Source organism: Schistocerca cancellata, chromosome 3 (genome assembly GCF_023864275.1).
Source record: "Schistocerca cancellata isolate TAMUIC-IGC-003103 chromosome 3, iqSchCanc2.1, whole genome shotgun sequence".
Classification (NCBI taxonomy): Eukaryota; Metazoa; Arthropoda; class Insecta; order Orthoptera; family Acrididae; genus Schistocerca; species Schistocerca cancellata.
The window spans coordinates 407,422,141-407,436,196 of record NC_064628.1 but is presented as its reverse complement, the minus strand read 5'-3'; the positions used below and the strand labels follow the sequence as shown (position 1 = coordinate 407,436,196).

Here is a 14,056-nt window from a genome sequence, read left to right as displayed (position 1 = left end):
AAGCACTACTGAAACGAGTGAGGCCATGTCGTTTTCTGCCGTCAGGTTGCTTTAAAAGGAGCCGTTTTCACTTGTCGGCAGACGCTTGTGTGACCGGCAGTCGTGGCCGAGTGGTTAAGGCGTCTGACTAGAAATCAGATTCCCTCTGGGAGCGTAGGTTCGAGTCCTACCGACTGCGTTTCATTTTTGTGTCAAGAGGTGAAGAGCATCTCCAACGGAACCGTGAAATGAGCGAATACGTGGGAAACATTGCATTCGAGACGCTTGTGAATTTTCCAATCGCCCAGTGAGTGTCGAGAAAACACGTAGCTCCTCTGCTTCAACGTATGAGACGTAAAAACTGCTGCAATTTGATTTTACATCGTGTGTCAGTTTTCTTCGATAGTCTGTTACGAGCCTAGCGTGATGCGTTTGTAGACAGCATTTCAGAGGACGCTTAATTAGTAACAGCTCCATGCAACGATTGCCCAACAGTAAAGGACAAGAGGCAATGTGTCCGTAGCATAGTGGGAGGTGTCGTAACGTGAGGTGAGCCCGGATAGCTCAGTTGGTAGAGCATAAGGCATTTGACGTGAGGGTCCAGGGTTCAAGTCCCTGTCCGGGCGGAAATTTTAATACTTTGGTAGCGGCTCGCCTAGTAGCGGTGAAAGCACGACGGAAAAGAATGCAGCTGTGCCGTTTCCTGGCACTGCAGTGCTCTAAACGGCAGCAGTTGCATGTGCATTACCGCTTGAGACGCGGCAGCGTGCGGACGTTCGGAGCGCTCAGTGTCACTTGCTTTGTTTACGTTGTATTTGTGCATTCTGTTTCACGTGATTGTGCGTGGTTGTGTGTTAGGTTCATTGTTTTCAGTGTTTGCTGTATGCAATTAGCCCATTTGGGTTAATTTGCATGATGGTTCCCACGATTCCAAGGAAAAATACCCTGCAGTTCGAGTTTGACAAGGCTACACGATCAGTTCAGCCAAGTTCACTGGAAGTTCATGAATGGATCGTCGATACAATAGGCATAACCACTGATCAAGTTCACACTGCCTACTACGACCTGGATTTGTACTGCTTTTTCGTGAAGATCCTGAATCCCCTGTTACTGGAACGACTTTTGCAGAAACATGGCGGCGGTGTCGAGTTCCGGCATCGCGATGGCACTGTGAGTACTGTCCAAGTTACTAACGCGGATGTCGAGATCTGTAACGTGCGTATTTACAACCTGCCCCCTGAAGTAGACAACTGTTTCTTAAAAGATGTGCTCACGACATATGGCGAAGTGCGTAACATTAGACTTGAAAAGTGGTCCAGGCAACATAAGTTGCAATGTTTTTCTGGCATCAGATCGGTTGAGATGCAAGTTAAAGTCAACATCCCATCCCATGTATTTGTTTGTGGGTATAAGGTGCAGGTTACATATTCTGGGCAAGCTTCTACGTGTTTTAACTGCAATGAAAGTGATCATTTACGGCAAAATTGCCCTAAAAGAATGACCGTCTTAAAGCCTACTTTCCAACAACGTAAGAGGCTCATTTTATTTGATTTAGTGACAGGCACCCAGTTACCAAGTGATGAGCCGTCCCTTTCCACTGATACTGTGACTGTACATGAAAAACCTTTTGAAGACGAGTTCCCTGCTATTCCTCTTGCGAAGGGCGGGGATCAGAACCCTCTCACCCGTCCAGTCACTGCGGTAACGTCCAAGAGACGTCGAACGTGCGACAGTAGTAGTTCAGATGAAGGCGTCTCAGTACCGGTAACACCTGCCACACTTGATATCAAACATCCGGCAGAAGACATTGAGCTTTCGCAAGACGCTATACCAGCATCAAGTGTTGATGTTAATACTTCTTCGCCCGATGACGGTAGTGCTACGTCCCAGGTTGGTTCTTGCTTACCGTCCACGTCTGTCGAGTCGGTTCCCCAACAAACCGATAGTGAACCTCAGCACGTTGCCCACAGTGACGTCGACGGTGTGTGCGCAGGTCCCCAACTCGTATCACAGCCACGCGACACTGACAACAAACACGCTGACGAGTGTGTCAACACAGAGCGAGGTCTCAGCCTTGCTTGTCAACAACCTGACCGGGAGAGTGTTTCCACACAATCCCAACGTGTGGGTAAACAAGAACTTACCGCGTCTCCGGAAGGACTATCCGGCGAGACGCACATGCAAGTTGCTGTAGCAGGGCAACCTGCACAGGAGACCTGTGTCGATTCTCCGATGCCGCTTTCTGCGGAAAAAGTCGCAAGCTTCGGGAGGAACAAAAAGAAATTCCAACAGAACTTGAATGTACCACGCAGCAAACACAAACTGCAAGCCCTCTCGGATGCGAACGATGGTGATGGCCACTCTCCACCAGCTGGTTCACGAATGGATTGTTTTGCCGGAGACGATGATCACGTTAATTTAAAGTAGCTCCGTCAATTCCATGGCACAAGCGTACAAGTTCCTGAGTGTTAATGTTAACAGGATCATGTCTGAATTGAAACTTGCAGTCTTTAGGCAGTTCGTATATGAGTCTGCCGCTGATATACTTCTATTGCAGGAATTCCTTGTTTCCGATCTGGTTATTCCTGGCTTCCACTGTATTACCAATGTTGCCTTCGAACTTAGCACTGGTACAGCCATTCTCGTGCGTGAAGGCATCCCCGTCTCGGACGTTGAAACACTGGAGTCGGGGCGTGGCATATGCTGCAAAATATTCGGTGTCACGCTCGTGAACCTATACGCGCCCTCAGGGAGTGGACACAGGTTCGCAAGGACCGAGTTCTTTAAAGACGAACTAATTTACCTGCTTCGTAAAAATCCGACTGCCCTCATATTAGGAGGAGATTTTAACTGTGTTGTACATCAAAAAGATCAGCGGCCGCATTTTAACTATTGTAAGGAGCTTCATGATCTGGTTTTACGGATGAATCTCAAGGATACGTGGGAACTCCTTCACCCTACCCTTGTGAAATTTACGTACTTCACTTCCACCCCGAGTAGCCGCCTCGACAGAATACATGTGTCTTCTCAGCTTGGAGTACATGTTGTTGACTCGGAGGTCATTCCCGTCCCATGTAGCGATCACTGCGCCTACGCCACCGTTATACAACTGAACAGACAACCCACCAAACGATTCAGAAATCACTGGATGTTCAACATTTCCCACCTTCAGGACGCCGATCTCGAGGTACTTGTCACACGAACTTGGACTTTTTGTCTTCGCTCTGTCAATAGATACCGTACGAAAGTGGAGTGGTGGACGTCCTTTGCTAAACCAAAGTTGCGTCGGACTTTGATTTCGTACTGTAATACGCAATCAAGGGATGCAAAGAGGACCACCGAATTTTACTATTCGCTTTTAAGGCAGCTCTACGACAAATTTAGCGTCAATAATATTTACACGGCTCAAATAAAGCAAATCAAGGCTAAGATGCTCAGTCTCAAATGTAAACAACTAGAAGGATTAAAAATCAAGTCAAAAGTCAAATCTTTTGTTCAATCTGAGACAACTTCCATGTATCATCTTATTAAGCATCAGACGAACCGTAGACGCTTATTTATAGACGAACTGGCAACTGATAACGGGGAGCTTCTCACTCGGCAACCTGACATAGTCACGGCAATCCAGAGGTATTATCACGGCCTGTACTCGGACTACCCAACCAATGATGGCTTGACTGCTACTGTACTCCAGTTGATGGACACGTCTGTTACTGAGGATGATAATCGTGACTTTCTGGCTGCGTTTAGTGTCGAGGAGACTTTAGAACTTATTGTTAAGTCGCCAGCTAACAAAGCCCCAGGACTGGACGGCCTTCCCAAGGAGTTTTATCTTCGGTATTGGGATGTAATTGGTGTTACTTTTACAGAAATTTTAAATGAAATCATTGCTGGGGCGCCTGTTCCTGCTGCGATGAAGGAGGGTAAAATTGTCCTTGTTCCCAAACGCAAAGGGTGTGAGCGATTTGATAATCTGCGCCCGCTCACCCTGCTCAATTTTGACTACAAAACTATAGCCAGAGCTGTTAACACCCGAATGTCTCCGCTCATTCACAAAGTTGTCCGGCGGCACCAAACGTGCGTGCCAGGACGGAATGCCATGTCTGCGATGTCTGAAATTCGGGACCTCATCTCCATTGCATCAGTCACCAACCTGAATTGTGCGCTGCTTTTTCTAGACTTTCATAAAGCCTTTGATCATGTGAACCACCGATACCTTTTTCACATAATGGACAAAGTAGGACTCGCGGAAAGGGTGATAAAAGTCCTTCGCAATTTGATATCTGGTATATCAGCGAGGATACAAGTCAATGGACAGCTGACGCAACCGATATCCATTAAGCGGGGTGTCCCCCAGGGCAGTCCACTCTCTGTGTCACTTTTTGTGCTGTCACTGGAACCCTTCCTTCGGTCTCTTTCTCACCAGTTGTCAGGAGTGTCAATGTCCGGTCACACATTCATAGTCCGTGCGTACGCTGACGATGTTGCCGTACTGTTACGCAGTGACGACGAGGTGGTCCGTATTAAACGGGCGATCGACCAATATAGTGAAGTGTCTGGAGCACAACTAAGTGACCGGAAATGTAAAGTGCTCGATATCAGGGGTTTCGAGAGCTTAACTATACCGTGGGCGCATGTTGTGGAATCTCACAAACTACTAGGAATCACCTTGAATAGGTGCCCTCTCAAAATGGCGGCCTCCAATTGGAAGTCAGTGACGCATCTGATACAGGGTACCATTGTCGAATGTCGATGGCGTGCTGTGAACATTATCGAAAAAATCAGGATTCTCAATACCTACGTCTTCTCCAAGGCGTAATATGTTGCACAGATCTTTCCCATTCCCAAGCTTCAGGCCAGAAAGATCATGCAGGTTGCCAATCAATACATCTGGAAGGGAAACATATTTAAATTGTCCTCCGATACCCTGGCCAAGTCGAGAACTACTGGTGGGCTTCAGTTAGTTAACATCGCCGGGAAGGCAATGGCCTTGTACATCAAGCAGACCACGACTTTACTGCATGACAGCCAATGCACTGTTACTCAACAGTCGTTCCTCACAGTACGTCCAGCGAGTGTGCAACCACCGATTGACGTCGGAAAAATCCATTACAAATTGAAACACATCAGAGAATTTTTCCTTCATGTTAGTTATGCAGATGTGGGTGTTCTACGGCGACGACCACTGTCAACTCGGGACTTGCAACGTGAGTGGGAAAAGTCGGCGGCCCCAAATACAATAGAACAGAAGTATCCGACTACCGACTGGACAACGGTGTGGGCCAACGTCAGCTTGAAAGTACACTCTTCGGATGTTGCTTCAACCTGGCACAGGGTGGTAAATAAAACGATTGCCACTAATGAAAAGCTGCATGCAATTGGGTTAAGTGACACAAATCTCTGTCTCTGTTGTGGGCTCTCGATTCTCTGATCCATCGGTTTACCTGCGGTGGCCATGCACTGAATTGGCGGTGGGTCAAGAAGAGGATCGCCGTACTCTCAAGCAGCGCGGAAGACAATCTGCATCTGGATATCCTCATGCGTCCCGACAAAAAGTTTTACCCTGCGACGAAAAACAATACAGTCATGTGTATCCTGGGACACTATGTTAACTATATCATTAATGTTCGTGGAGTGGACGATTTTATTAGTTTTCTAACCTACATGGAGCTGGAATACTGGAAAACTCAAAGAGTCACTGACAGTAAAAAATTATTCGGCAACATGATGGACATCACATTTGAAAAACATGGCATAGGATGACCACATTAGAGCATAAGGCATTTGACGTGAGGGTCCAGGGTTCAAGTCCCTGTGCGGGCGGAAATTTTAATACTTTGGTAGCGGCTCGCCTAGTAGCGGTGAAAGCACGACGGAAAAGAATGCAGCTGTGCCGTTTCCTGGCACTGCAGTGCTCTAAACGGCAGCAGTTGCATGTGTCGGGAGGAGCTGGCGCCACCGGCAGTCGTGGCCGAGTGGTTAAGGCGTCTGACTCGAAATCAGATTCCCTCTGGGAGCGTAGGTTCGAATCCTACCGGCTGCGTGCGATTTTGCGTACAAACGAGCACAAATTTTCGCACGCATGTTTAAGAATACTGATTTTCGCGGCGGCCCCTGCTTCCTGTGGCTATCGGTTCACCTCGCACGGAAGCTAGTAATGCAGAAAACCGTCGCAGGCCCACGAGCGCACCCCCGTCATTTTCTCGCGCCGTCGCCGTGTTCGTGAGTACGCAGACGTGCTTGAAAGTGTTGGACAGAGCGAGCATTCATTTCTTTTTAAGAATCGCAATTGAGTCATTCGAGTGCGGCACAGGCAGTGGTGCAGCGTTTCTTTTCGTAAGATCTCGCAGCTGCTTGAAAGTACGTCCATCGTTTAAGACGAGAGAAAACTAGCGTCAGCGGTGCGTCAGTGGGAAGTCGGTGAAGTCGCCATTGGAGCCACAAGCCAGTAATTACGACACGCGAATCACTGCCACACATTGCAGCTGTACCATAATCCTTGGCAGGCGGACAGGGTAGCTGAGTCGGCAGAGCACTATGCCTTCAACCAAAAGGTCCCGCGTTCAAGCCCCTGTCCGGGCGAAAATTAATACACTGTCGTAACGGCTACTGCGCTGGCCACGGAAGCACTACTGAAACGAGTGAGGCCATGTCGTTTTCTGCCGTCAGGTTGCTTTAAAAGGAGCCGTTTTCACTTGTCGGCAGACGCTTGTGTGACCGGCAGTCGTGGCCGAGTGGTTAAGGCGTCTGACTAGAAATCAGATTCCCTCTGGGAGCGTAGGTTCGAGTCCTACCGACTGCGTTTCATTTTTGTGTCAAGAGGTGAAGAGCATCTCCAACGGAACCGTGAAATGAGCGAATACGTGGGAAACATTGCATTCGAGACGCTTGTGAATTTTCCAATCGCCCAGTGAGTGTCGAGAAAACACGTAGCTCCTCTGCTTCAACGTATGAGACGTAAAAACTGCTGCAATTTGATTTTACATCGTGTGTCAGTTTTCTTCGATAGTCTGTTACGAGCCTAGCGTGATGCGTTTGTAGACAGCATTTCAGAGGACGCTTAATTAGTAACAGCTCCATGCAACGATTGCCCAACAGTAAAGGACAAGAGGCAATGTGTCCGTAGCATAGTGGGAGGTGTCGTAACGTGAGGTGAGCCCGGATAGCTCAGTTGGTAGAGCATAAGGCATTTGACGTGAGGGTCCAGGGTTCAAGTCCCTGTCCGGGCGGAAATTTTAATACTTTGGTAGCGGCTCGCCTAGTAGCGGTGAAAGCACGACGGAAAAGAATGCAGCTGTGCCGTTTCCTGGCACTGCAGTGCTCTAAACGGCAGCAGTTGCATGTGCATTACCGCTTGAGACGCGGCAGCGTGCGGACGTTCGGAGCGCTCAGTGTCACTTGCTTTGTTTACGTTGTATTTGTGCATTCTGTTTCACGTGATTGTGCGTGGTTGTGTGTTAGGTTCATTGTTTTCAGTGTTTGCTGTATGCAATTAGCCCATTTGGGTTAATTTGCATGATGGTTCCCACGATTCCAAGGAAAAATACCCTGCAGTTCGAGTTTGACAAGGCTACACGATCAGTTCAGCCAAGTTCACTGGAAGTTCATGAATGGATCGTCGATACAATAGGCATAACCACTGATCAAGTTCACACTGCCTACTACGACCTGGATTTGTACTGCTTTTTCGTGAAGATCCTGAATCCCCTGTTACTGGAACGACTTTTGCAGAAACATGGCGGCGGTGTCGAGTTCCGGCATCGCGATGGCACTGTGAGTACTGTCCAAGTTACTAACGCGGATGTCGAGATCTGTAACGTGCGTATTTACAACCTGCCCCCTGAAGTAGACAACTGTTTCTTAAAAGATGTGCTCACGACATATGGCGAAGTGCGTAACATTAGACTTGAAAAGTGGTCCAGGCAACATAAGTTGCAATGTTTTTCTGGCATCAGATCGGTTGAGATGCAAGTTAAAGTCAACATCCCATCCCATGTATTTGTTTGTGGGTATAAGGTGCAGGTTACATATTCTGGGCAAGCTTCTACGTGTTTTAACTGCAATGAAAGTGATCATTTACGGCAAAATTGCCCTAAAAGAATGACCGTCTTAAAGCCTACTTTCCAACAACGTAAGAGGCTCATTTTATTTGATTTAGTGACAGGCACCCAGTTACCAAGTGATGAGCCGTCCCTTTCCACTGATACTGTGACTGTACATGAAAAACCTTTTGAAGACGAGTTCCCTGCTATTCCTCTTGCGAAGGGCGGGGATCAGAACCCTCTCACCCGTCCAGTCACTGCGGTAACGTCCAAGAGACGTCGAACGTGCGACAGTAGTAGTTCAGATGAAGGCGTCTCAGTACCGGTAACACCTGCCACACTTGATATCAAACATCCGGCAGAAGACATTGAGCTTTCGCAAGACGCTATACCAGCATCAAGTGTTGATGTTAATACTTCTTCGCCCGATGACGGTAGTGCTACGTCCCAGGTTGGTTCTTGCTTACCGTCCACGTCTGTCGAGTCGGTTCCCCAACAAACCGATAGTGAACCTCAGCACGTTGCCCACAGTGACGTCGACGGTGTGTGCGCAGGTCCCCAACTCGTATCACAGCCACGCGACACTGACAACAAACACGCTGACGAGTGTGTCAACACAGAGCGAGGTCTCAGCCTTGCTTGTCAACAACCTGACCGGGAGAGTGTTTCCACACAATCCCAACGTGTGGGTAAACAAGAACTTACCGCGTCTCCGGAAGGACTATCCGGCGAGACGCACATGCAAGTTGCTGTAGCAGGGCAACCTGCACAGGAGACCTGTGTCGATTCTCCGATGCCGCTTTCTGCGGAAAAAGTCGCAAGCTTCGGGAGGAACAAAAAGAAATTCCAACAGAACTTGAATGTACCACGCAGCAAACACAAACTGCAAGCCCTCTCGGATGCGAACGATGGTGATGGCCACTCTCCACCAGCTGGTTCACGAATGGATTGTTTTGCCGGAGACGATGATCACGTTAATTTAAAGTAGCTCCGTCAATTCCATGGCACAAGCGTACAAGTTCCTGAGTGTTAATGTTAACAGGATCATGTCTGAATTGAAACTTGCAGTCTTTAGGCAGTTCGTATATGAGTCTGCCGCTGATATACTTCTATTGCAGGAATTCCTTGTTTCCGATCTGGTTATTCCTGGCTTCCACTGTATTACCAATGTTGCCTTCGAACTTAGCACTGGTACAGCCATTCTCGTGCGTGAAGGCATCCCCGTCTCGGACGTTGAAACACTGGAGTCGGGGCGTGGCATATGCTGCAAAATATTCGGTGTCACGCTCGTGAACCTATACGCGCCCTCAGGGAGTGGACACAGGTTCGCAAGGACCGAGTTCTTTAAAGACGAACTAATTTACCTGCTTCGTAAAAATCCGACTGCCCTCATATTAGGAGGAGATTTTAACTGTGTTGTACATCAAAAAGATCAGCGGCCGCATTTTAACTATTGTAAGGAGCTTCATGATCTGGTTTTACGGATGAATCTCAAGGATACGTGGGAACTCCTTCACCCTACCCTTGTGAAATTTACGTACTTCACTTCCACCCCGAGTAGCCGCCTCGACAGAATACATGTGTCTTCTCAGCTTGGAGTACATGTTGTTGACTCGGAGGTCATTCCCGTCCCATGTAGCGATCACTGCGCCTACGCCACCGTTATACAACTGAACAGACAACCCACCAAACGATTCAGAAATCACTGGATGTTCAACATTTCCCACCTTCAGGACGCCGATCTCGAGGTACTTGTCACACGAACTTGGACTTTTTGTCTTCGCTCTGTCAATAGATACCGTACGAAAGTGGAGTGGTGGACGTCCTTTGCTAAACCAAAGTTGCGTCGGACTTTGATTTCGTACTGTAATACGCAATCAAGGGATGCAAAGAGGACCACCGAATTTTACTATTCGCTTTTAAGGCAGCTCTACGACAAATTTAGCGTCAATAATATTTACACGGCTCAAATAAAGCAAATCAAGGCTAAGATGCTCAGTCTCAAATGTAAACAACTAGAAGGATTAAAAATCAAGTCAAAAGTCAAATCTTTTGTTCAATCTGAGACAACTTCCATGTATCATCTTATTAAGCATCAGACGAACCGTAGACGCTTATTTATAGACGAACTGGCAACTGATAACGGGGAGCTTCTCACTCGGCAACCTGACATAGTCACGGCAATCCAGAGGTATTATCACGGCCTGTACTCGGACTACCCAACCAATGATGGCTTGACTGCTACTGTACTCCAGTTGATGGACACGTCTGTTACTGAGGATGATAATCGTGACTTTCTGGCTGCGTTTAGTGTCGAGGAGACTTTAGAACTTATTGTTAAGTCGCCAGCTAACAAAGCCCCAGGACTGGACGGCCTTCCCAAGGAGTTTTATCTTCGGTATTGGGATGTAATTGGTGTTACTTTTACAGAAATTTTAAATGAAATCATTGCTGGGGCGCCTGTTCCTGCTGCGATGAAGGAGGGTAAAATTGTCCTTGTTCCCAAACGCAAAGGGTGTGAGCGATTTGATAATCTGCGCCCGCTCACCCTGCTCAATTTTGACTACAAAACTATAGCCAGAGCTGTTAACACCCGAATGTCTCCGCTCATTCACAAAGTTGTCCGGCGGCACCAAACGTGCGTGCCAGGACGGAATGCCATGTCTGCGATGTCTGAAATTCGGGACCTCATCTCCATTGCATCAGTCACCAACCTGAATTGTGCGCTGCTTTTTCTAGACTTTCATAAAGCCTTTGATCATGTGAACCACCGATACCTTTTTCACATAATGGACAAAGTAGGACTCGCGGAAAGGGTGATAAAAGTCCTTCGCAATTTGATATCTGGTATATCAGCGAGGATACAAGTCAATGGACAGCTGACGCAACCGATATCCATTAAGCGGGGTGTCCCCCAGGGCAGTCCACTCTCTGTGTCACTTTTTGTGCTGTCACTGGAACCCTTCCTTCGGTCTCTTTCTCACCAGTTGTCAGGAGTGTCAATGTCCGGTCACACATTCATAGTCCGTGCGTACGCTGACGATGTTGCCGTACTGTTACGCAGTGACGACGAGGTGGTCCGTATTAAACGGGCGATCGACCAATATAGTGAAGTGTCTGGAGCACAACTAAGTGACCGGAAATGTAAAGTGCTCGATATCAGGGGTTTCGAGAGCTTAACTATACCGTGGGCGCATGTTGTGGAATCTCACAAACTACTAGGAATCACCTTGAATAGGTGCCCTCTCAAAATGGCGGCCTCCAATTGGAAGTCAGTGACGCATCTGATACAGGGTACCATTGTCGAATGTCGATGGCGTGCTGTGAACATTATCGAAAAAATCAGGATTCTCAATACCTACGTCTTCTCCAAGGCGTAATATGTTGCACAGATCTTTCCCATTCCCAAGCTTCAGGCCAGAAAGATCATGCAGGTTGCCAATCAATACATCTGGAAGGGAAACATATTTAAATTGTCCTCCGATACCCTGGCCAAGTCGAGAACTACTGGTGGGCTTCAGTTAGTTAACATCGCCGGGAAGGCAATGGCCTTGTACATCAAGCAGACCACGACTTTACTGCATGACAGCCAATGCACTGTTACTCAACAGTCGTTCCTCACAGTACGTCCAGCGAGTGTGCAACCACCGATTGACGTCGGAAAAATCCATTACAAATTGAAACACATCAGAGAATTTTTCCTTCATGTTAGTTATGCAGATGTGGGTGTTCTACGGCGACGACCACTGTCAACTCGGGACTTGCAACGTGAGTGGGAAAAGTCGGCGGCCCCAAATACAATAGAACAGAAGTATCCGACTACCGACTGGACAACGGTGTGGGCCAACGTCAGCTTGAAAGTACACTCTTCGGATGTTGCTTCAACCTGGCACAGGGTGGTAAATAAAACGATTGCCACTAATGAAAAGCTGCATGCAATTGGGTTAAGTGACACAAATCTCTGTCTCTGTTGTGGGCTCTCGATTCTCTGATCCATCGGTTTACCTGCGGTGGCCATGCACTGAATTGGCGGTGGGTCAAGAAGAGGATCGCCGTACTCTCAAGCAGCGCGGAAGACAATCTGCATCTGGATATCCTCATGCGTCCCGACAAAAAGTTTTACCCTGCGACGAAAAACAATACAGTCATGTGTATCCTGGGACACTATGTTAACTATATCATTAATGTTCGTGGAGTGGACGATTTTATTAGTTTTCTAACCTACATGGAGCTGGAATACTGGAAAACTCAAAGAGTCACTGACAGTAAAAAATTATTCGGCAACATGATGGACATCACATTTGAAAAACATGGCATAGGATGACCACATTAGAGCATAAGGCATTTGACGTGAGGGTCCAGGGTTCAAGTCCCTGTGCGGGCGGAAATTTTAATACTTTGGTAGCGGCTCGCCTAGTAGCGGTGAAAGCACGACGGAAAAGAATGCAGCTGTGCCGTTTCCTGGCACTGCAGTGCTCTAAACGGCAGCAGTTGCATGTGTCGGGAGGAGCTGGCGCCACCGGCAGTCGTGGCCGAGTGGTTAAGGCGTCTGACTCGAAATCAGATTGCCTCTGGGAGCGTAGGTTCGAATCCTACCGGCTGCGTGCGATTTTGCGTACAAACGAGCACAAATTTTCGCACGCATGTTTAAGAATACTGATTTTCGCGGCGGCCCCTGCTTCCTGTGGCTATCGGTTCACCTCGCACGGAAGCTAGTAATGCAGAAAACCGTCGCAGGCCCACGAGCGCACCCCCGTCATTTTCTCGCGCCGTCGCCGTGTTCGTGAGTACGCAGACGTGCTTGAAAGTGTTGGACAGAGCGAGCATTCATTTCTTTTTAAGAATCGCAATTGAGTCATTCGAGTGCGGCACAGGCAGTGGTGCAGCGTTTCTTTTCGTAAGATCTCGCAGCTGCTTGAAAGTACGTCCATCGTTTAAGACGAGAGAAAACTAGCGTCAGCGGTGCGTCAGTGGGAAGTCGGTGAAGTCGCCATTGGAGCCACAAGCCAGTAATTACGACACGCGAATCACTGCCACACATTGCAGCTGTACCATAATCCTTGGCAGGCGGACAGGGTAGCTGAGTCGGCAGAGCACTATGCCTTCAACCAAAAGGTCCCGCGTTCAAGCCCCTGTCCGGGCGAAAATTAATACACTGTCGTAACGGCTACTGCGCTGGCCACGGAAGCACTACTGAAACGAGTGAGGCCATGTCGTTTTCTGCCGTCAGGTTGCTTTAAAAGGAGCCGTTTTCACTTGTCGGCAGACGCTTGTGTGACCGGCAGTCGTGGCCGAGTGGTTAAGGCGTCTGACTAGAAATCAGATTCCCTCTGGGAGCGTAGGTTCGAGTCCTACCGACTGCGTTTCATTTTTGTGTCAAGAGGTGAAGAGCATCTCCAACGGAACCGTGAAATGAGCGAATACGTGGGAAACATTGCATTCGAGACGCTTGTGAATTTTCCAATCGCCCAGTGAGTGTCGAGAAAACACGTAGCTCCTCTGCTTCAACGTATGAGACGTAAAAACTGCTGCAATTTGATTTTACATCGTGTGTCAGTTTTCTTCGATAGTCTGTTACGAGCCTAGCGTGATGCGTTTGTAGACAGCATTTCAGAGGACGCTTAATTAGTAACAGCTCCATGCAACGATTGCCCAACAGTAAAGGACAAGAGGCAATGTGTCCGTAGCATAGTGGGAGGTGTCGTAACGTGAGGTGAGCCCGGATAGCTCAGTTGGTAGAGCATAAGGCATTTGACGTGAGGGTCCAGGGTTCAAGTCCCTGTCCGGGCGGAAATTTTAATACTTTGGTAGCGGCTCGCCTAGTAGCGGTGAAAGCACGACGGAAAAGAATGCAGCTGTGCCGTTTCCTGGCACTGCAGTGCTCTAAACGGCAGCAGTTGCATGTGCATTACCGCTTGAGACGCGGCAGCGTGCGGACGTTCGGAGCGCTCAGTGTCACTTGCTTTGTTTACGTTGTATTTGTGCATTCTGTTTCACGTGATTGTGCGTGGTTGTGTGTTAGGTTCATTGTTTTC

General features: G+C 48.2%; 8 non-coding genes across 8 annotated transcripts; all 8 read left to right on the top strand.

Annotated features, from left to right (window-relative positions):
• The first annotated feature begins 96 nt into the window (after positions 1-96).
• Positions 97-178, top strand: Trnas-aga (transfer RNA serine (anticodon AGA)). Its single transcript has one exon. It is a non-coding gene; the product is annotated as a tRNA-Ser (tRNA).
• A 354-nt stretch (positions 179-532) lies between these two features.
• Trnak-uuu (transfer RNA lysine (anticodon UUU)) lies at positions 533-605 on the top strand. The gene has a single exon. It is a non-coding gene; the product is annotated as a tRNA-Lys (tRNA).
• Positions 606-5,940: 5,335 nt separating this feature from the next.
• On the top strand, positions 5,941-6,022 carry Trnas-cga (transfer RNA serine (anticodon CGA)). Its single transcript has one exon. It is a non-coding gene; the product is annotated as a tRNA-Ser (tRNA).
• Positions 6,023-6,699: 677 nt separating this feature from the next.
• Positions 6,700-6,781, top strand: Trnas-aga (transfer RNA serine (anticodon AGA)). The gene has a single exon. It is a non-coding gene; the product is annotated as a tRNA-Ser (tRNA).
• A 354-nt stretch (positions 6,782-7,135) lies between these two features.
• On the top strand, positions 7,136-7,208 carry Trnak-uuu (transfer RNA lysine (anticodon UUU)). The gene has a single exon. It is a non-coding gene; the product is annotated as a tRNA-Lys (tRNA).
• A 5,335-nt stretch (positions 7,209-12,543) lies between these two features.
• Trnas-cga (transfer RNA serine (anticodon CGA)) lies at positions 12,544-12,625 on the top strand. Its single transcript has one exon. It is a non-coding gene; the product is annotated as a tRNA-Ser (tRNA).
• Positions 12,626-13,302: 677 nt separating this feature from the next.
• On the top strand, positions 13,303-13,384 carry Trnas-aga (transfer RNA serine (anticodon AGA)). Its single transcript has one exon. It is a non-coding gene; the product is annotated as a tRNA-Ser (tRNA).
• Positions 13,385-13,738: 354 nt separating this feature from the next.
• On the top strand, positions 13,739-13,811 carry Trnak-uuu (transfer RNA lysine (anticodon UUU)). The gene has a single exon. It is a non-coding gene; the product is annotated as a tRNA-Lys (tRNA).
• Positions 13,812-14,056: the final 245 nt, after the last annotated feature.